This window comes from Microtus pennsylvanicus, chromosome 12 (assembly GCF_037038515.1).
Source record: "Microtus pennsylvanicus isolate mMicPen1 chromosome 12, mMicPen1.hap1, whole genome shotgun sequence".
NCBI classification, from domain to species: domain Eukaryota; kingdom Metazoa; phylum Chordata; class Mammalia; order Rodentia; family Cricetidae; genus Microtus; species Microtus pennsylvanicus.
In genome coordinates, this window is record NC_134590.1 from 34,620,001 (window position 1) to 34,641,491 (window position 21,491).

The following is a 21,491-nucleotide window of genomic DNA, read 5'->3' on the forward strand; positions in this document are numbered from 1 at the left end:
GGATTGACCTTTGTTCCTGCGACTCAGGCTATAGGTCTAGGTCTCTGCACCTGGTTCATTGGGATTTTAGGGGACCATGAGCCTTACGGTTGTGGTTCTAGATGGGAACCACTCCACATACCTATCAACAGGCTGTGGTCGTTAGCTTGTAGTCTGTGCTCTAACAGTGTGCTTACCATGCCCGACCTGGGATGACCCTTTTGCTCTTTCTAAGCCTATGTTTGCATGGTCAATATAGCTGCCGTGTCTCCCCCAGCACAGCACAGCGCAAGGCCAAGTTCAAGACTCTGCTTTGTGCTCTGAATTCCCTGGGAGCTCAGAATCCCCTGGGAGCTCTGAATCCCCTAGCAATGGCTTTTAAGAGAATGGAAAATGCTGTGGTGCTCAGTGTTGTCTGCTCAGTGTTGTCTCGGGGCTTTGGTAAACTCGTGTTTTTTTTAATCTGCCAAGGGAGTGGCAGTGAGCCGAGACAGGAAAGTAGCCTCTGGGGAGAGCACTACCAGAGGCTGCTGTCCTGGGAGGGACTTTATCAGGCAAGCTCTTTGAGCTCAGGTGTTTTGGAAAAAGAAGACAAGGAGCTCCTTATTCCTATGGTCATTGTGGGCCCAAAGGAGAGAGATAGCGGACTAGTGGGGCTCAGAGACCATTTCTGTTCCTCCACCACAGCAGTGCCCTGTGTCAAATCAAGCAAACAGTAGCTGGTGTCAGATTTCAGATACAATGATATTTCTCCATTTTGAGATTTTTTTTTTCTATAAAACTGTTGGACAAACCAGCACCATTGGGTGGACTCACAGTTTGTGACAGTTTAATCTTGCCTTTTTAAGGCAAAAAGCAAAAAACAAAACAAAACAAACAAACAAAACAAAACAAAACCAAACAATCACCTTGTCCCATGTATCACTGACTGAGAAAAGCGAGTTCCGAACCCCAGCACCCTTGTAGAACAGGTGTGGTGGTGAAGGTCTCCTTAGCCCTGAGAGAATGGCCACAGGTAGCCCTGAACTAGCTGGTCATTCTTGCCAATCAGTGAGCTCAGATGCAGTTGAGATCCTGTCTGAGTGGTAAGTGGTAGAGGGGGACCCTTAAAGTTGAATTTTGCATGCTCAACACACACACACACACACACACACACACACACACACACACACACACACACAAAGAAAGAATGTCAACACTTGAGAACTATAAAAAACAATTTTAGGTTGCTTTTTTTCTCTAATGCATGATTCCTTCGGAAAAAAAATAAGAAAGAAAAAAAAAAAGAAAAAAGAAAAAAGCTCCAGTCTGCCGTAACTGGGTAATCCTTTAATGCTTCAATAAAGGAAATAAGATTGGCTTGTACACCTCTCTCCCATCTCCTGAGCTAATTGTGTCATCCTGCACTTGAAGGCAGATGTTAAAGGATTCCTTTGATGCTGAACAGCAGGCAGACTCCAGTTGTGCCTTGTTAGCCCTTGATGCATATCTGTTGCTTGAGTGAACTTTGGCTTTGGCAAATTAGATCTTGGTAGTTATGTTTTTATCTGGAGCTGCAGAATAGAATGGCGGATGATTTCACTCAGCAAGGTTTCCTGTGTGACTCTTTACATAAGTTGTTTTCAGATCTCACGAGTCCTACAGAGCCCTGCAAACTGTACCTTTATTGATAAGAAAACCAATGTATAGAATGTGGTTAGAAAACACACTTAATGTTACATTGTTAGTAAGTGTCCAGGGATTTGATTTGGTGTGTGTGTGCGTGCATGCGCGCGCCTGTGCAGGTGTGTGTGTTTGTGTGGCTGTCAGGATTCTAAACTTTGGTCCTAATACTTAGATCCAAATGTTTTACCCTGTGAACTGCCTCCCCAACTGTGCAAGTATTAAGTGGGGATAAAGATCTTGATGAATAAGCCGGGCGGTGGTGGCGCACGCCTTTAATCCCAGCACTTGGGAGGCAGAGGCAGGCGGATCTCTGTGAGTTCGAGACCAGCCTGGTCTACAAGAGCTAGTTCCAGGACAGGCTCCAAAACCACAGAGAAACCCTGCCTCGAAAAAACAAAACAAAACAAAACAAACAAAACAAACAAACAAAAAGATCTTGATGAATTAGGGGTAAGGAAAAACCCTATTAGCCATACGCCCCTCATTTATCATTTATTCAGCAGATATACATTGGATTGGTGTTTGGAGCTAGATGCTCTGCAGGCTGCTGACAGTTGGCTGGTAAGGAAGGCTTACAGTCCGTCTTTCACCGGATCTATGGGGAAAGAGGGGTTGAGGGTGGCAGCAAACAAACCAGAAGAGAAGCATGGGCGCACACGGCGTGTGATGGTGGACTTTACACTCACCAACCATGCCCATGGCAGGCAGGGCAGCGGTCAGCTGGGTCTCCTGGAAACACCATTGGCTTTCAGTGCTCCAGAGGGACTGTAGCTTCCTCTGCCTTCTACAGTGGCTCCTCTGATTTTCTACCCATGCAGGAGCCCCTCAGCTCCCCCCAAAGAGACAGCACACTCTTTATTCTAGTCCCCCAGGTTCTGTTTGAAGGGTACTGTGTGGTTTCTTTGTGTGCAGGCTGACCACGCGGGCCATTTTCTGCTGTGCTCCTAGCTATACTTGTCCTTCTGATAGGATTTTTGAGCCTGCTTTAGACGATAAGTTAAATGGCTCCTTACTAATCAGGCTTGTGTAGTGTCCTGTATCCTAAAATCTTTATGGCACTCGACAATTAACATAATGTGAGTGCATTGTCAGCACAATGACCTCGGACTAGTGTCTGATATCATATAACAAGCAGGGGGAAAAAGAAACTGCACAGAGCTAAAAGGGTCAGATGTGGGAGAAGCAGTTGTTTGAAAAAGCATTGTAATTGCCGCTGGTTGCTGGCAGAGCCATCAAGAAAGGGCACCTAAAGGTTACCGGGGATGGGGGGGTCATGTGTAGGGACTCAGACACCCTCCTAGAAAGCTCGGATGCCGGTTTTGATTTAATTCCAGCGTCTCCACACCAGGAGTGATTTAATGCAAATGCATTTCAAAGTAGAACATTTAAAAATTATTTTGTTTAGAACAAAGCTTTTGTCAGGTTCAAAGAAATGACCGGAGGGAAAGTAGTTAAATTTAAAAATTCCTCCCAAATCTTATGTTGAATTTATCTTTTGTTGGGGTTTGTGTCGACATTAATTCCGTGAACTGGGTGGTGACTCCACAAGCTTTAATAGAATGTCTGCTGGGTTTTTTCCTCCTAGTAAATCGGCCTGAATTAGCCTTATAGTTCACATACATGACCAAGAGCCTTTTGTGTTTAGGCCATGCTTGATGAAAATTGCAATATAAGGGCTAAAGAGATGAATCAGCGATTGTATGATCAGTGGCTGTTCTTCCAGAGGACCCAGGTTCGATTCCCAGCAGTCACATGGTGGCTCACTACCATCTGTGATCTAGTTCCAGGGAAGTACATGAATTCTGTGGATTCTGTATGTATGGGATACACAGACATACATACAAGCATACACTCATACATATAATATTAAAATAAACCTTTTTTAAACATTGCAGCATAAGATTGTTATATTGGATTAAACATGCTTTCGATCAGTGCTTTCCATCTTAATAATTTACAATACAGTGATATATTTTTCTTCTAGGTTCTATACATACTTGTTGCCTGTATTGCCTTTTAATGGAGATTAGACTTCTGTAGTAGGGCTGTGGTGGTTTGAAAGAAAATGGCCCCCAGAGGGAATGGAACTATTAGGAGGTGTGGACTTGTTGGAGTAGGCATAGCTTTGTTGGAGGAAGCGTGCCACTGTGGGAGCAGGTGTAGCTTTGTTGACAGAAGTATACCATTATGGGAGTGAGTATAGCTTTGTTGGAGAAATTGTGCCACGGTGGGAGCGGGTATAACTTTGTTGGAGGAAGTGTGCCTCTGTGGGAGTGGCCTTTGCTGGAGAGGTTGTGGAATAAGGGGCACACTCATCCATTGCTGGTGGGAATGCAAACTTGTGCAACCACTTTGGAAATCAGTGTGGCGGTTTCTCAGGTCTTTGAAGTCTGTTTTGTCAAGCCTCACTCATGTGACTGCCAGTTGAGTTTCTGCTGCCTTCTGGTCAGCTCCAGCACCACATCCAGCTGCGCACCTCCATCCTCCCTATCATGATGATAATGGTCTGAACCTCTGAAACTGTAATCCAGCCAGACCAATTAAATGTTTCCTTTAAGAGTCATGATCATGGTTTCTCTTCCAGCAATAGAAACCCTTCCTAAGACAAGGGGACAATTTCTAGACAATCCTGAAAGGCTGATTGTCTTGAACCAAGTTTTTACTCAGCCCCTGGCTGTCTGGGAAAGGCTCTTTTTTCTCCCTAGCCTGTGCTTTCTAGCCTGTGCTTTCTGCCTGTACTTTCTAGCCTGTACTTTCTGCCTGTACTTTCTAGCCTGTACTTTCTGCCTGTACAATGGAAATACTAAGTGTCTACAGCACAGCTCATTGATAATCTGCTTCTTCATTTCCGACTCTGGGATTAAATCACATACAGTATTCTATGAGGCCCAGGGTGGAGAGATACATGATTGTTGGAAAAGTGAGATTTGGAATCCCTAGCAGTCAGTGTCTAGCAATCTGAATGGGTGCTGGCTGTCAACAATTTTGAATGGTCAGAATGCCCCAGCACCCTCCCAGTTGAATGTCAGCCTGTGTTGTCAGTGGCTAGCATTCTTTTCAGCCTGTGATTCTTTGCAGGGAAGCCCATGGCATTTCCCGGCTAAGTGAAAGCCTGTTTTCTGCATTGATTGGGAAAGGAAAACACCTTTGTATGCTGAAGTAGGTCTGGCCTCTGTGCTCGACTTCTATTCCAAAGGGTCTCTCTTCCTTTGGGGACCACGCTAATCATGTTGCCATGCATTTCCATTTTCCTATTCCAGTTCTTATCTGGAAACAAGTCTTTAATTACCCATAGAAGGTAGAAGTTATGTTTTATGACTATTAACTAAGCTTTGTGAGTCTAAAATTGCAGACCCAGATGCAGTGGGTTCTTAGGTGGCATTACAAGATCCTATACGTATTGATTTCTGGGCCAGGCCACCAAATCCTACCTACAGAAGTGACTGTAACCAGATGTAGAATCTAGACAGAAAAGCCCTTAAGACCCTGAAGAGCAGGGAGGGGGCTTCCATCTTTCTTTTTTGAATTGTTTTCCTTGCTGGCTCCTATTTCTTACCTCGTCCTTGGATGACTGACAGTAGGAACGCCATCTCTCACATGGAAGATCCCATTGCCTTCTGTGTGGAGGAAATAGCAACAGCCTTAGCTGTCAACAATCGGGTATGAATGCAGATGCTTCCCACATGTGACCGTGTCCTAGGACAGTGGTGAGTGGATTCAGTCATATTGGACAGATACAACTTTTACTAGTCTTCAAAGAACCGTTTTACTGATTTTCCTGCTAGGAGGTGAAGGTGGTACCCTCAGGCTGGTATTGAGGAGGATGGGAAGCATAGAAAATGGCTATCTTGTCCTGGTTTTGCTATCTGCTTACATGCCTGGTAAGCATACAGTTTGTAAAATGTAGGAAGTGTATGTAGAGTTTTCAGTTTCTGCAAGAAGCATTGGGGTTTTGAATAGGGATTGCGTTGAATTCACATATGTTTTGGGTAGTACTGACAGGTAACCAATATTAAGTCTTCTAATCTATGAACATGGGATGACTTTGCATTCATTTAGCTCATCCTTAATTTCTTTTGATGATGTAGTAGTGGTTTTTAGAGTTCAGGTTTTCCCCTTCTTATATTATTATTTACTATTATCAATTATTATTTGTCATTATATAGAAATACAACTGATTTTTTTATGTCCTTTTTATTTTATATCCTACAATTTTGCTAAATTCATTCATTCTAACTTTTGGGGTGTGCGTGTGCGTGCACATGCATGTGCTTGTGTGCTTGTGTGTAAATCTTTTGGATTTTCTACATGTAAGATAGTATATGCAAAGAGGGTAAGAATACTACTCGACTATCTTGATTGAGGAAACCATTATGGGGTTAGCAAGAAACCTGACACTAGGGAAATCCCAGGAATCCACAAGGATGACCCCAGCTAAGACCCTAAACAGTAGTGGAGAGGGTGCCTGAACGGGCCTTCCCCTGTAATCAAATTGATGATTACCTTAATTGTCATCATAGAAACTTCCTCCAACAACTGATGGTAGCAGATGCAGAGATCCACAGCTAGCCCTGGGGCCAAGCTTCCAGAATCCAGCTGAAGAGAGGGAGGAGTGAGAATATGAGCAAAGGGGTCAAGACCATGATGGGATTACCTTCAGAAACAGTTGGCCTGAGCTGGTGGGAGCTCACTGACTCTGGACTGACAGCGGGAGAACCTGCATAGAACCACACTAGGCCCTCTGAATGTGGTGACAATCGTGTGACTGGAGCAGTCTGTGGGGCCACTGGCAGTGAGACCAGGATTTATCGCTAGTGCTTGAACTGGCTTTTGGAGTCCATTCTCTTTGAAGGGACACCTTGCTCAGCCTAGATATAGGGAGGAGGGCATTGGTCCTGCCTCAAAGTGGTGTGCCAGGCTTTACTGGGAGGCCTCACCCTCTCTGAGAAGTGAATGGGGGGGGGGTGGCGTGGGGTGGGTTGAGGATAGCAGGAGGAGGGGAGGGAGAGGGAACTGGGATTGGTGTGTAAAATGAGAAAAGCTTATTTTAAAAAGATAGACAAAAGAGATCTGAAACAATAAAAAAACAAAACCACTAAATAAGAAAAAAAAAAGAATACTACTCAAACTGGGTTGTTTTCATTTGTTTTTCTTGCTTGGTGACTTTGTCTGAGACAGGCAGTCATTTTGAAAGACATGATTAGAATAATGTTGTTATTGTCTTCCTGAGCATAGAAGAAGTGTTTCCAGTCACGTATCATCAAATATGATATGAACTGTTTGCTATTCATATATGTTTCTATTATGCTGAAATTGTTTTCCTTCTGTGCCAAGCTCATTGAATATTTCTATCATGAAAACATTGAATTTGTCAAATGCTTATTCTGCATCAATCAAGATGATCGATGTTTTTCTTTTTTCTGTTAATGTATGGTATATTACATTAATTGATATACTTTAATTGATAATTCATATATTGAACTATCCTTGCATTCCAGAAATTAATCTATCATCCTCATGGTGTATATTCCATTAAAAATACTATTGAAGTTGGCCTACTATTTTGTTGAGGCTGTTTTGCATTGACATTTATAGAGGGGCTGGAAGTGTTTGTTTCAGTAATACAGTGTCTGCTTTACATGCACAAAGTCCTGGGGTTAGTCCCCATACATACATACATACTTAGATATCTATATGCATATGTTTATAAAAGGTAATCCAGATAATGTTCTTCCTGTAGAGTAAATTTGGAAGTGGAAAGGCTAATTCAAAATCAGTTTCATATTTTCTCTCACCCCGGTTAGAAAACTGCCATCAGAAAACAAAATAAACAAAATAATGTATGTTGCTGAGGATATCGGGAATGCTAAGTTTTTAATCCAGCGTTGGTGAGAGTAAATTGGTGTGGTGCCGACTGTAGAGATCAATATGGAGGTTCCTCAGAAAAGAAATTAAAATTAAAGAGATAACATATGACCCAGCTGGTTGACCCCTGGGCACATAGTTAAAGGACTGTATGTTCTTCCACAGAGATAGTTGAACATCTGTGGTTATTGTGGTTCTATTCATGATATCAAGGAAGCAGAATTACTGTAGAGTCCCTGCAACAGGTGAGTGGTGGAACATATACATACTGGAATTTGATCAAGCCACAAAGAGCAGTTACAGGACAATGGATCTAGAAATGATTGGACCGAGAAAGGCACCTGCCGCCTTCTCTCATATGTGGATCTTTGATTTTAATTTTTACATATGATGATGTGACTGTGGCTACTGGTCGTGAGGCTAAAATGAGGACCGCAAGTGAAGGAGAAGAAGTTTTGAGGATGCGGGGTTGGGTGATACAGCACAGGCAACATGAAGGGGGAAAGACAACTCCTCCTGGTGGGAGAGTACCAAGGGCATGGGGAAATAGTAGAGGATGTTCAACCAAAGGTGTATATGAAAAAGCCTAATGAAACCCATTACTTTATATACTAACTTAAAAAAAATAAACATTTGAAAACACGCAGGGGAGCTGGGGAGAGATAGCTCAGCTGGTGAGGTGACTGCTGTGTAAGTCTGATGCCGCATCTGGATCCCAAATACCCACACAGGGCCTGCTGTAGCAGCAGTGTCTGTAGCTGGAGGGGACTAAAGCATTCCCAACGTGGGTCAGCCAGTGTACCCAGTCAGCGTGCTCCAGCTGTTGGGAGAGGCCTTGTCTCCGCAGATCGGGGGTCTAGAAAGACACCAGCATTGACTTCTAGTCTTCATACACATGCCCACACACATGCGCGAGCAAACACACACACACACACACAGACACACACACACAGACACAATGGGAGTACAGCATTAACTCATTTGGACAATTGGGGAGTGAAACTGTCTAGTGACCATTAGATATTTCAAGGGAATTCACAGCACAGGGAATATATGGTAAAAATGGCCTGGCAGTTGATGGCATTTGAAGTAGGATTTACATCACCATCCAAAATGAAACACCCTCCCCCCCAGTCCCCATGAATGATTTTTTAGCCTGACTGCTGTGACTGAAAGATTGATTTCTTGGCAAATCTTTCTGGAAAACACCGCAGTAAAGAAACTTGGATGTGTTCGCCAAATTTCTCATTTATTCTGTAAACTGTCTTTATAGAATGTGTGTGGTGTAGTACAGCCAGCAGAACTGAGCTGTTCTTAGTCACGAAGGGCTTCCTCAGTTTCCAGAGACAAATGGTCACCACACTGAGACATTTTCTTTCATCATGTCCTCATTTCTATTAGTGTTATGATGGCGTCTGACTCTTTTATGCAGCCCTTTTGGTCCTATCACCAGTTTATTCTGAGATGTCTCTCTCTGCATCTAGCTTGGTCTGCAGTCTGTATGTGGTTAGCCTAAGACACGTGCAGATAAATTGCCTGGGTTCAGCATCCTCAGCTCGGAGCTGAAGATGCTTCTGTGCCCTGTGTAGATGGATGCCTCAGCTTTTCAGCTGAGAATAAATCTCGGGATGCCTTGGTTTGCAGTTTTTATTGTCGTGTAGTTCTTGACCACTCGTTCCAGACTGCCTCATTTCACAGAAAACCAAGTCTAAGCAGAAAAGCAAAGAAAATTGCACTTCCTCACCCACCGCTCCTCTGCCCTTCACAAGTGGATTCATGAGTGTGAAGGCCCGGCTAGCAGGGAGCAGTGACTGTTCCCATTGGATGCCAATTAGCGTGCTTCTGGTACAGTCAATTAGAGGGTTAGAACCTGGAATGTGGTGATGATGGAGGAGAAGAAGGCAAAGAATAGGAGAGCCAATGAAGAACAGCCTTAACTTGTAGCATGCCAGGAACAAGTTTCATTTGTCATCTGTTCTGCTCTGGAATTGTAAGAACACAGACGTTTCATCCTTCCCTTCAGACTATTGCCACTGTCTACCTGTGTTTCGGGGCAGTACAGCAATCAGACTTGACACCTGGAAGTGATGAAGACTGGCTGGGGGATTGCGGAAGAGAGGAACCGTATTGACATACCGGGCAGGCTCTGTCAGCCAGCTTATAGCCAGATCTGTACATTAGGCTTAGTTCTCTGTAGGGTCAGCACTACTGGACACTAGATATTGGTGTTTCTAGTTACAGCCCCACAGGGACCAGACACCCCAGGCCATCCCTGTTCCTTCACCCCTTGATGCTCCTGGGCGAGGTGTTGCTGTTGCTCACCGTCATGACAGATCCTTGCAGCTCAACCGTCCTCTTCACATCTGTGGCTCTAAGTTCCTGGTTGGTGTAAGGCTGAGTCATGTGCTTATGCTTGAGTTGCACAGGACTCTGGGAAGATGAGTATCTGGCTGTTTTTATGTTGGAAAGGGTGTGTCTTAGCAAAATTCACATGATGAGAAATTCCCTACATATGGGAAAGGGGTTCCAGTGCTGTACAATTCTCTCCCTTGCCCACCAGACAGTCTCACTGAAAGAAGCTCCAGTAGGGCTTGGTAGATGAGGAAGTGGGTAGCACTTAAGATGCACGTCCACCTGGAACAATAATGGGTGGACTTACGACAACAAAGATGGTTGACTTTTTTAAAAATCACATTGGTTTTTATCCATGTGTGTATGTGGGCACATACAGACTGTATGCTGCATGTGTGGAGGTCAGAGGAGCTTGTGGGAATCAGTTCTCTACTAAGTAGGTTTGAGGGGTTGAACTGAGGTCATCAGACTTGGTGGCAAGTGTCTTTGCCCACTGTGGACTGACATGCCAGGCCACCTCACTCTTCCTGGTGCTCTGGTGTCCGAGGGCCCCTTCTGCTTTTGCTCTGTGCTAACTGACAAAAACTACAACCGTGAAGACTGGTTATGTTTGACTTCTCACCATGTTCCCCAAAGTAATAAAATGAAATAAATTAAATTGACTTAGCAGTTTGATTACCCAGAAGGAGCTAATTAAGATTTATCTGTTTCCTTGTTTATAAACTAGACATTGAACTTTCCCATTAGTTTGTCTTTTATACTTGGGTGGTTTTATGTACTTCATTGATTTATTCCCACTCTTTTAAAAAGTGTGTGTGTGTGTGTACATACGTGTGTCGATGTTACATGCCACTGAATGCACAGAAACCAGCAGAGGACATCAAGTGTCCTTTTCTCTGCTTTATTTCCCTTGCGCCTGGGTCTCTCCCTGAACCTAGAGCTTGCATTTTATCCACTGTACAGGAGTCTCCCATGCCACAGCTTTCTTCCTGTTCCCCCCTCTGTCCCTCAGCTCCCCAGCACCGGGGTTATAGACACTGCCATGCCTGGCTGGAGATCTGAACTCGGGTCCTCATGCTTGCAGAGCAAACCCCAGCCCTAGAATTCCATTTTTAAGTTGCAGTAAATACAGATAGATAGCTTGCAGGTTCCTGCTCCGTTTTTCTGCATTATCATTTCAATAGTACGACTACTTTAAATTCATTTAGTTCTTCAGTTATTAGCTTCCAAATAACAAATTGATAGGTTTATATTGAAATTTCTTTTTTGTTTCTTTACAAGTTGTGGTGGTTAGTTTTAATTGTCATCTTCACGGGATCTAGATTGCCTGTGAGGTGGTCCTTTGGTGTACTGCAGGGAGTTAACTTGATGATGTCATCATTTTCACAGGATCTGGATTGCCTGTGAGGTGGTCCTCTGGCGTACTGCGGGGGTTATCTTGATGGTGTCATAACCTTCACAGGATCTATGTCACCTGTGAGGTGGTCCTCTGGTGTACTGCGGGGGTTATCTTGATGCTGTCATCATTTTCACAGGATCTATGTCACCTGTGAGGTGGTTCTCTGGTGTACTGCGGGGGTTATCTTGATGGTGTCATAACCTTCACAGAATTAGAAGAATGGGAATTTCTTGCAGTGTTTAATGTAATTAGGGTGCATCAAGGCTTATTTGTTTTTACTGTCGTAAAAACAAAAGGGTAGTGCACTCCAATTTTAAAGGCTCTGATTCCTGCAGGGGTTGAGTATACAGCAACACGGCCTGGCTTCTGACAGAGAGCTGATAGCTCCTTAAGGAAGTCTTCAGCTCCATATGGTGGGGCTAGTGGTCTTTGCTTTGAACACCTTGTGATCATCAAGGTTGAGAGTGTGTGGAGGTGCTGGGAGGAAGTGTTCATGTGTGCTGACTCCTGTTGCCATCGTGACAGACTCACTCCCGGGGCATCTGTTTTGTGGTGGAACTTCCTAGAAGTGTCTCTGCACTAAGCAACGGGCAGGAAGTACTTCTGTCCTTAAAACCAAAATAGACAGTCTCCCTCATTATCGTAGCTCACAGGCATGCAGTTTTTAATGAGATGGGCACATCCCTTGTGGTTTTCACAGATTTAATGATCAGATTATTTAATGCAGAGCTTAGGGGGAAGTGGCCATGGCAAAACAGATGATGGAGATGTTGCTGGAAGTTAAAATAACAACTTTATTCTCTTTCTGTGTTTTATTTCAAACATTTTTTTCATTTTTTATTTTTGACAATTCGTAAAGAGATTTGCTTGTCTTATTTTATTAGTGTTTTGGTAGATGTACACCCTTCTCATGTTTTAACTTCAAAAGACTATTACCTGGGACAAAGTAAGTCTTTTTAAGAAGAGTTAGGTGTGGTATGATTCTACATAGTCCTGGCTGTCCTAGAACTCACTCTGTAGACTAGGCTGGCTTTGAACTCACTGAGAGCCACTTGCCTCTGCCTCCTGAGTGCTGGGTTAAAGGCATGTACTACCACCGCCTGGCAAGAATGGATTCTGCTGACCAAGAATAAGGGTCTAGGGTACACATAATGGTGAACTCTTTTGCAGAATACTTGAGACCTCTTTGATAAGAATGGGTACTGTTGGCCAAGAAAAAATGCTCAGGAGTCTGGGGGGATTTGAGTGAAGCAAATTTGAGATGGCAAAAGATCACTAGATTATTAACTAATCCACTTCCAGTCTTCTGGGCCAAAATAGATGTAAATCTTTTCCACTGAAGAGAAAAACCTGCAAGCTTAACATTCCTGGTTTCTCTAGTGCTGTTTGTAACCATGAGAACCTATGACTCTCTAGGATAGGGTACACGAAGATGTTTCACACACTGCCTGGTAGCAGATATTTCTGTAATAGTTGCTGCAAGGGTTATTCTTAAAGAGAGAAAATGCCCATGAAGTTTTTATAAAGAAAGAAAGACCTTCAGCTAGATGCTAAAGAAGAAGCACAAACAGAAAAACATATTAGAGAACAAAAGTTCAAATCTGCAAGTAATAAAATATTTATATTTCTTTTTAAGTAGTTAGGGGCATTTTATTTATTTGTTGGAGGAAGGCCTCTTGTTTTGTTCCCAGCCACTTAGCCCCGAAATAATCACACAGAAACTGTATTAATTAAATCACTGCTTGACCCATTAACTAGCTTTTAATTGGCTGACTCTTACATATAAATTTCTATTAATCTGTGTATGGCCACGTGGCTGTGGCTTACCAGCTAAAGTGCGGCATCTGTCTCTGGCTGGGCTACATGGCTTCTCTCTGACTCCGCCTCCTTTCTCCCAGCATTTTGTTTTGTTCTCCCTGCCTAGCTCTGTTCCCCTATAGCTCTACTATAGGCAGTTTCTTTATTAATCAATTATATTCACAGCATACACATCATTTATTAGCCAAAAAGCACTGTTTATCAAAAATATTTGGCTCAGGCCAGGCTAGGCTACCCAAGAGCCCGTCTAAATACTAAAAATCATAATCATTACTGTTGCTTTTGGAGAAGAGCATTGGGAGGATAGTGGGAACCACATAGGGCTGTGTCCTCTGCTTCTACTCTAGAGATTCATTAGTGTTTTAATCTCTCACTGAGAGCTGTGTAGAGGAGGCATTGTGAGCCCATTTCACAGATGCAGCTTCAAAGGCTCATAGCCCCCATGGCCTCTCACTAGTCCAATGACAAAGCTCTCAGTTCCCCAGGTTTCAAGTATGCCCTTGCATTTCCAGAGGTAGCTGACGGAAGAACCAGTGTTTCTGTTGTGCCACATCAAAGGGCCTGTGTTAGGCTTGGCTGTGTTTGTACTTCTTGACTTCAAACGCTTAAGGACTAATACTGGAATTTTCTAAGAAGGAAGAAGTAAACAAAGAAGGCATCTCAACTGCCTTGTGTGTTCAGTCACCCCACACACTTCAGACCTTGTTTGTAGCTTGGTATGTTGAGCTTCGGTCTCTTATACTCAGGATTTCGGCTTTCAAGACCATTGCTGAGTTGAAGGAAAGGGAAGGTTGGTGCTTCAGGTTGCTCTTCAGGGTGACAGGGGAAGTGACCTGAAGAGGAAAGGCAACAGAGCATCCTTCCAAACCTAGCCACCACAGACAAGCCTGGGGCTAGAGGACACAAGCCCTGTGAAGCCCACAGGTTCCGAGACCCTTGCCACTGGCCTTTACCAGGTTGCTGTAGCCCCTCTCCCAGCAGCTCACACATGAAGTCAGTCTCCCACTCGCCTCTGTGGTTTTGGCTGCAGGCCTGGGTCAATAACTTGTGTTTCACTCTAGTTCTCTGTGCTATACTTTGCAGCTGGTGATTGAGCTTCAGTGGTCTTTCTGATTGTCAGTTTGTCCTGTGTGCCTCATGGCGGAAGAAAGCCAGCTCCTGTGGACCACGGAAGGTGTGTTCCTTCTCCTTGGAGTGCCTGGGCTCATGTTCCAACACAGCCAAATAATTAGTGGTGTCATTGATGACCGTGTGATAGCAAACAATGATTAATCATACTTGGAATTCTCTGAGAAAAACATTAATCCTCTGTGGTTGAAATTAAACCCGTTTAGTGCTGAGACTGGTTGTCCCTTCAATTATTATGAAAATCTTGACCATTCTTAATGACTTACTCTTTGAGTTTGTTTTTTTTTTTTTTTTAAAAAGCATAATTCTTACCATGTTGTAACAGCTGGGATGATGGTGGATTGTGATTTAATGAGTCACAGGATATGTTATTTTGAAGAACACAAGCCACCTTCTTGGTAGTTCCTCTGATTTAAAAGAAAAAAGTTCCTTGGGCAATGCCAGTATTGAAATTTTGTTTGCAAATTCATCTTTAAGGTCAGTATCACCAAATAGTTGCACAGGAAGACTATCCTGAAATAGTTAAGCGAGGGGACCAGTGGTAGCTTGGGGAGCTGTTGACATAAAGTATTTACTTTGAAGAGAATTCTTAGCGTTTTTGCCCCATGTCAGCACAATAAGAATTTGCAGGAAGGGGGGGTCACATTAATGTACTTGTCGGGGATTAATGACCTGCTGGAACATTCGTGGTGGGGAATATGTTATGGATAGTATCATAAATGCAGTAATTAAAAAACTGCACACTGAACACTTTGGACTGGCAGAGAGATTCCTTCCCTTCCCTGGCTTGCATTCAAGTGAGTGCTGTGTTGTTTATCTTGCTCCCTTGCCTTCTGGAGAGTGGAAAGGGGAATGCCCATCTCAAGGGGTTGTTTCTGTGCTGTCAGTGCGCTCCAAGGCCAAGTGCAAGCCCAGTGTGTACAAGCTGCTTTCCACGTGAGCCCTGGAAAATAGTGTGTTGGGGATGTATTGCTCACAACATATTATTTCTGATTACGGGCACAATGAGACTGGGAGGATAAAGTTACTTTCTCTCAGTCAGGGAAACAGACAAACAAACCTGTCATGTAGAACATACTGGTAAACTATTCCTCCCTTTTCGAACCTCTGTTATTGAGATTATTTCCAGACAGATATTAATGTTGTTCTTCTGTACACTATATGAGACGTGTTCCATAGGGTCTGCAATGCCTCGGAGCTCATGTGTTAAAAGGGAAACTAATAGAATTGCAAATATGTTAGGACAGAAACACAGGCTGCACCTGGGGTGGATTTTCAAGGTAGCGAGTCTTGATGCTCTCCTCCCAGTTTATCTTGCGGTCCCCATGGGTTGAAGCCAGGCAGGTGGCTGTGAGGTTGAGCATCTGGGAGCAGTGGCACCATACTGCTAGAGTGATGAGCCTGTCCTTCAGAAGGACAACAAAGCAGGTGAGCACATGTAGTCTTCAACTCCTGTTCCTTTGTGTGCTCGGAGTCTTTACACCTCTGCTTATTTCCCGTTTAAAGAGCATCATCCCATAATTTCGGCGACCAACCTTGTGCTATGTGTTTATGAACTCATAAAGACTCCCTTTTGTGTAAAATAATTGTAGTTGGATGCGATTTACAGTGTTCCTTTGAGTCTCTCAGGGTAGGACAGCTGGACTGTTTCTGTTCTCACCATTTAATTGGCCTCCTTACCCTTTAGCTGGGAAAATTATTCAGTCATATACTGGTTTATTGAATCATTCACATTTATTGCATGCTGACTGTCTTCTGTGCTCTAGGAATACAAAAATGAATGACCCAGTTAGTGGCTTCTGCTGCTTTGATACATGTTCTATGGCGGCTAGATCTATGGCAGCTAACCCGAGTGATGAGCACATGGTTCTATGAGACTGTCGCCATAGTCGTGGCCTGGATCGCATTTCTCTGTAGAATAGGCAAAAGCCTAGAACAGTCAGACACTGCCCGGGAGACTGCATATCCGATCCTCAAGGTGTTTTTCATTGTGTTCGGTTTCTAGTGAATATTCCTGCTTTTGCTGTTATCGTCGGGATTTATTCCAGTAGCTGAGTTGATCCATGCATTCCTAACCCTGTGGGGAAAAGCCTGAAGTGGGGTGTGTATGGTCAGTTTTTGAGGCATTGGGCTAGGAAGTCTCCAGCACATGCCCCTGTTATCTCCACTCCACCCCCACCCCTGCCCCCTGCTTTATTTGTCAGTGTTTGCCTGTTGCTGCTTAGGTGGGTATCCTTTTAGGTGTTGGAATTGCTGTGGCTCACAAAGACTGGCGGATGGTGACAGAGCCCTGACTGTAGCTAGGGAACTGTAAGCAAACCTTGGGAACATGGGAACATTGGCGCCCAGAGCCAGAGCTTGTCTTAGGAAGCACTTTCTTCCACATCATTCACCCATGCGCTGCCTTAATTCTAGTAGGCAATGTGCGTCCCTGCTTTGATAGCCAGCATGCATGTTTGTTTACCTTTAAACAGGGTTGGATGGTTTTCATTGGGCGTGGGGGCAGGGGTCACATACCAGAGACCAATATCTGTCTTTTCCACTGTTTACTCGTCACCTCATTCTTGACAAAGAACTGTGCGTGTGTGTGTGTGTGTGTGTGTATGTGTGTGTGTGTTTGTGTGTGTATGAAGTGCAAGTATCAATGTATACAAATATAGGGGACAGAGGAGGACATTGAAAAATCTTCTTCTATGATATTCTCTGTCTCTCTGTCTGCCCCAGGAGTTGTAGATGAACCTGAAGCTTACTGTTTTGACTAGGTTATGCTAGTTGACCAGTGACCTGGGATCTGCCCATCCCCCCTCACTCCACCCCTACCCCGTTTACTAACATTAAGGCCTTACCTAGCTTTTATGTGTGCGTTAGGGACTGAACTCAAGTCCTCTTGCTTTCACCCCAAGTGCTTTTCTCAATGACCTGTCTTCCCATGTATCCTCAGGAACGGTAACATTATTTGGTGTGCCTTCTCTAATATCCCAGTTCTGCTGTGGATGCAGTATAACCAGATTATCCCTTATGCTCCTTCCAGTGTCAAGGGCTATGGATTGTTCTGTTACGTCCAGTCTCTTCATCTGAACTCCTGTCCACTTTCCTGCCTCTGGAGAGCTAATTCATCTTTTCTTGCTCTGGTTCTCCACGCCTTCCTTGCCACTGTACCAATTCCTTCAATGCACAGCTCTGTGCATCTACTGGCCCTGAAGCTCTTACAAAATGGTCTGTCCCCTTACATGCTACTCCACTCGGTCTATTGATGCCATTCCCTGTCTCCTCCATGGCACTAATTCCACCCTCAGTCAAGGCGGCCAGCGACTTTTCAAATGTCAGAATCAAAAGTATTTTTGTTTTTGATCTTCATTTGCCTCTGTATCCCATGGCGCTTCTCTGGAGACCTCTGTAGCCTAGTTTTTGCTAAAACAAGGGCGTGGTTGGCTTTCTGGTCTGACTTTGCTAGCGCCTGTCTCTTGGTACTAATGGTAGTCTTCTTTCTGCCCACAATCCTGTGAATCTGTGACATTGCTTCTATGTCTCTGCCTCTCTATGCGAGTTCCTTAATGCTTTTGCATTTTATTCTGTCTTCTTCTCCAGGCCTCAAATCTTCAACACCTCAGTTTTTAAAGCTACAGACTGACCTTTTGGTCTTCCTATTCCTTCCCTAGTGTTCTACACTTTAGATCTAAGGCCATCAGTCTGCATGGAGTTGTTCAAGTTTTTCTCCCTGTGACATCTAGATGTTTCCAAATGCTAATTTGTTTCATTCTTCCCTGCTCACTTCTATTTTCTCGGTCTTCAGCCTGCCTCTTCTGTCTGTATGGTTGTAACAAGTGGGCTGGCCTTGCTACTCTGCTTCCACTGTGCCCCTTTGGATCCACCTGGAGAGAGTAAACCCTCTGGAACCCACATCTGACCCAGTTATCTGGCAGCAACCAGGTCTAGTCAGAGATTTCTGAAAGAGATACAAAGTGGCCAGCCGGCCCCAGTCTTCTTCCCTGGTCTGATAACATGGGTGTCATTCTGTATGGGACCAAGAGCAGTAAGCCATATGGTACGGTTTCTCTCCACTGCCTTTGCCTAACTCCAGCCCAGCCTTAGACATGTCAGATACCGTTTGTTCCTGGATGTCTTCTCTGACCTCTTCTTGTCTGGGCTAGAGCCCTCTGCTGGGTGGTGATCAAATCATTGCACTCACCCACCACCCTACAGGGCCCATTCTGTGCAAGTCCCTCAGCCCAGTGAACCACTATCCTTAGAAACCGAGATGCTATTTTATTCATCTTGTTGAGGAATGCTTGACTTCAAGTAAAGTTGTAACCTGTGCTTTTTAAATGAAAAGTTAATGAAAGTAAGTCCACAGAAATGCATAAAAATGTGAATATTTGTTACCTTTCAAAGGGAGCACAAAAGGACCTCTGTACAGAGTGTAATTGATGTGTGCAGAAGTGTTAGTGTCCCTCCCTCCCTCCCTCCCTTCCTCCCTCCCCACTTTGACATGTAACCTCTCCAATTCAATACATTTTCTTCTTTCCATTTGAGTTCTTATAGTATTATTGGCAGGGTGTTAGTTCAAGTGTCACGGCAACAAGCCAAGCTAGTTCCATCCTTGGCATTGACTACGGAGATACACAATCTTCCCAATGCTGTGGGATAGGTGGACTTTTTCTCCCTGACCAGTGATTCTTAGGTACCTGCCCTTTGGTCCCACTTCACCGCAGGGGCCACATGCTAACCCTCTGCAGGCTCCATGCCCGCCTGCAGGAACAGAGTGATTCCTTCCCGCATGTAACAATGAATAATTCATAAACACGGTTATCTGGAAGGAGGTGGTCATCATTAGCATTTTAATGAAAAAAAAAACGCGATCATTATCCTAAGACTGTTTTATTTCTACCTTTTTGTGTCCTCTCCTTCAACAGCTAGCCATCTCACTGTTTCCAGAGTCCTTGGGAGTTCCGGAGTCCCCTGGTAACGTGCTGACTGTCGCTATGGGCAGAAGGTACCTACAGGCTTGCCGGTGTCCAAGCAGCTCATGTATGTATGCCACCCTGCACGTGTGTCTTCTTCCTCCTTCTCTCCCTTTACCTTCCCTTCCCTCCCTCCCTCCCTCCCTCCCTCCCTCCCTACCCCCTTCCCTTTCTCTTCTCTCACTGTAGAATATCCCAGGGCTCTAACCTGATGAACGCTCATAAGATATATATGAGAGTATTTAGAAACGTAGAAGAACGTTTTGTTCTCTGTTAAGGTTTTCATATCAGATAGTGATGAATGTTATCTTAATTAGTATTTTTATTATAATCAAGTATCTCCATCAGACCAGATGATGCTTCTCTATTTCAGTGTATCCATTCATATGTGGCCTTTAAAATGCTTTTTCTTTTCTCATCACAATATATAAAACATTTAAGACAATAGGAATGCCACAAATTAAAAGCATTTCCCAGTGACTGTTTTAATTCCATTAAAAAAACACACACACAAAACCCCAAACCCCACTCTGGTCCTAGAGAGGCCCCAGCAGTGTGCCTTTGTTTTCTGTGCTTTGGGTAGAATGGCTTGGTTCGTGGGTCTCCGAGCTCACTGTAGGCAGACACACTGCCCTGGAGAAGGCTCTCTGTCTTTCAACACTGGCCCTCATCCAGCCGCTTTTGGGAAGTGGTCTGTTGCTCTTCGGATGGTCCTTACCCGCTGATGAATGTTGCTGCAGGAAGAGAAGGGACTGCCTCCCATCTGACTGTGTGCCCCTTTGTTGATGTCTTTGACCGTCTTTTTCTTCACTTCCTTTGATCTTCCATCTGTATAGATGGTTCATTTATTTTGTTACTTTCCTTTGGACTCTCTAGAATGTTGGTCCCCGGTCAGGGAGGCGTTGGGATGTCTCCCCCACACTCATTTTTTTCCTATTGTGATATTTATTTATCTTCACCCTGCAGCCCCATTTCCTTGTACAGCTCAGGTTTTGTTTTCTTCCTAGAAAAGTTAGAAACCTCTTCAGGCGCTTGTATAGTCAACCTGGCTATTAGAAGCAGTGGTGTTTTAGAAGCCGTGGGGATGGACTGCTCTTCGCAATAGCAGAGATTCCCATCAACTACCAGCAGCAAGCCAGCAGCACTGGGGCAAACAGGGACCCCTTGAAGAGCTCTGCCACTGCTGGGCGGATGGCTCAGCGATCAAGTAGTCGATCTTCTTGAGGACCCAGGTTTGCTTCAGAGCAGGCACAGGGTGACTCAAACCATCTGTAACTCCAGTCCCAGGGGTCCTTGTCCTCTTCTGGCCTCTGATGATACCAGCACACCTATGGGTGCACATACATACATGTAGGCAATCACCCATACACAAGAAATAAGTCTTTAAGAACATAATTAAAACAAGAAGTAAAATGAGCTGCCTTAGAAAAGAGCGTCGCCAGGGTAACACGTGTACCTGGGTGCTGTAGAGGGAGACAGACGGACACATTGTGGCCAATGCCTGTGGGAGCTGAGGGTGGATTTCTATATTTTTAAACTTTAACATTTTAAGTGGTTATGTAAGTACCTATGTAATCTCTATTTTGTCCCTTACCCTCAAAGCTGAAATAATCTGCGATCTTGCTGGGGGTGGGGATCCCTACCCTTTTTGTAGGGGGACACTGAAAGGCATGCACACTGTTGATCCACGTGCCTTGGTAGGATATCTGACATTTTCTTCTTGGCCTGCACAAATGCTACTTTCACAGGGTCCACTCAAAAGTGTTGGGAGAGGGATTCTTCCTTCAAAATTCTTACAGTTCTATTGCTTGGGCTCCGAGAAGAGTGGTGAAATAAATCTAGACAGGAGACTCGTGTTTGTGGAAATGCTTTTTCCTCACCGTCTGGGAACAGAGACACCACCTGTGATTTTCTCGAACATACTATGCATTCCTTGTCTCACAGGCCTGTACTGCCCGTGACTTTCAAGGAATCACTTCTTTCCCTCCTGAGGTGTTTCCTACCTAGAACTCTCTAGGAGAAAGCTGTTCCTCCCTCTCTTTCACTGGGCCATGCATATCTAGCTGGCCTCTGAGTGGAGGTGGCTTCCAATTGCTGTTCCAAGGCTTCTGCTAAGGAGGTCACGTGCATCTGTTTGGGATGGAAGGAGAGGGTTATATGTCACCTGGGGCTGCCCTCCTGGGAATCTAGACGGTAGCTCACACCTTCTTGTTTCCATCTCTGTGGTATTTATCTATTTATGTATTTTTATTTATCTCTGTGCTGCCTGTCTATCTATCTATCTATCTATCTATCTATCTATCTATCTATCTATCTATCTATCT

At 44.2% G+C, this 21,491-nt stretch overlaps 1 protein-coding gene across 11 annotated transcripts in view; it reads left to right on the top strand.

Moving 5' to 3' along the window:
* Apbb2 (amyloid beta precursor protein binding family B member 2) overlaps positions 1–21,491 on the top strand; it is a 320,293-nt gene that overhangs the window by 112,606 nt on the left and 186,196 nt on the right. For 10 of the 11 annotated variants that reach the window (XM_075943293.1, XM_075943299.1, XM_075943298.1 and 7 more), the window contains one exon: positions 19,120–19,234. The exons of the other annotated variant lie outside the window; for it this stretch is intronic. The gene's annotated coding sequence lies outside the window, so the exon portion shown is untranslated. The remainder of the gene's footprint in view (positions 1–19,119; positions 19,235–21,491) is intronic. 11 annotated transcript variants of the gene reach the window in all.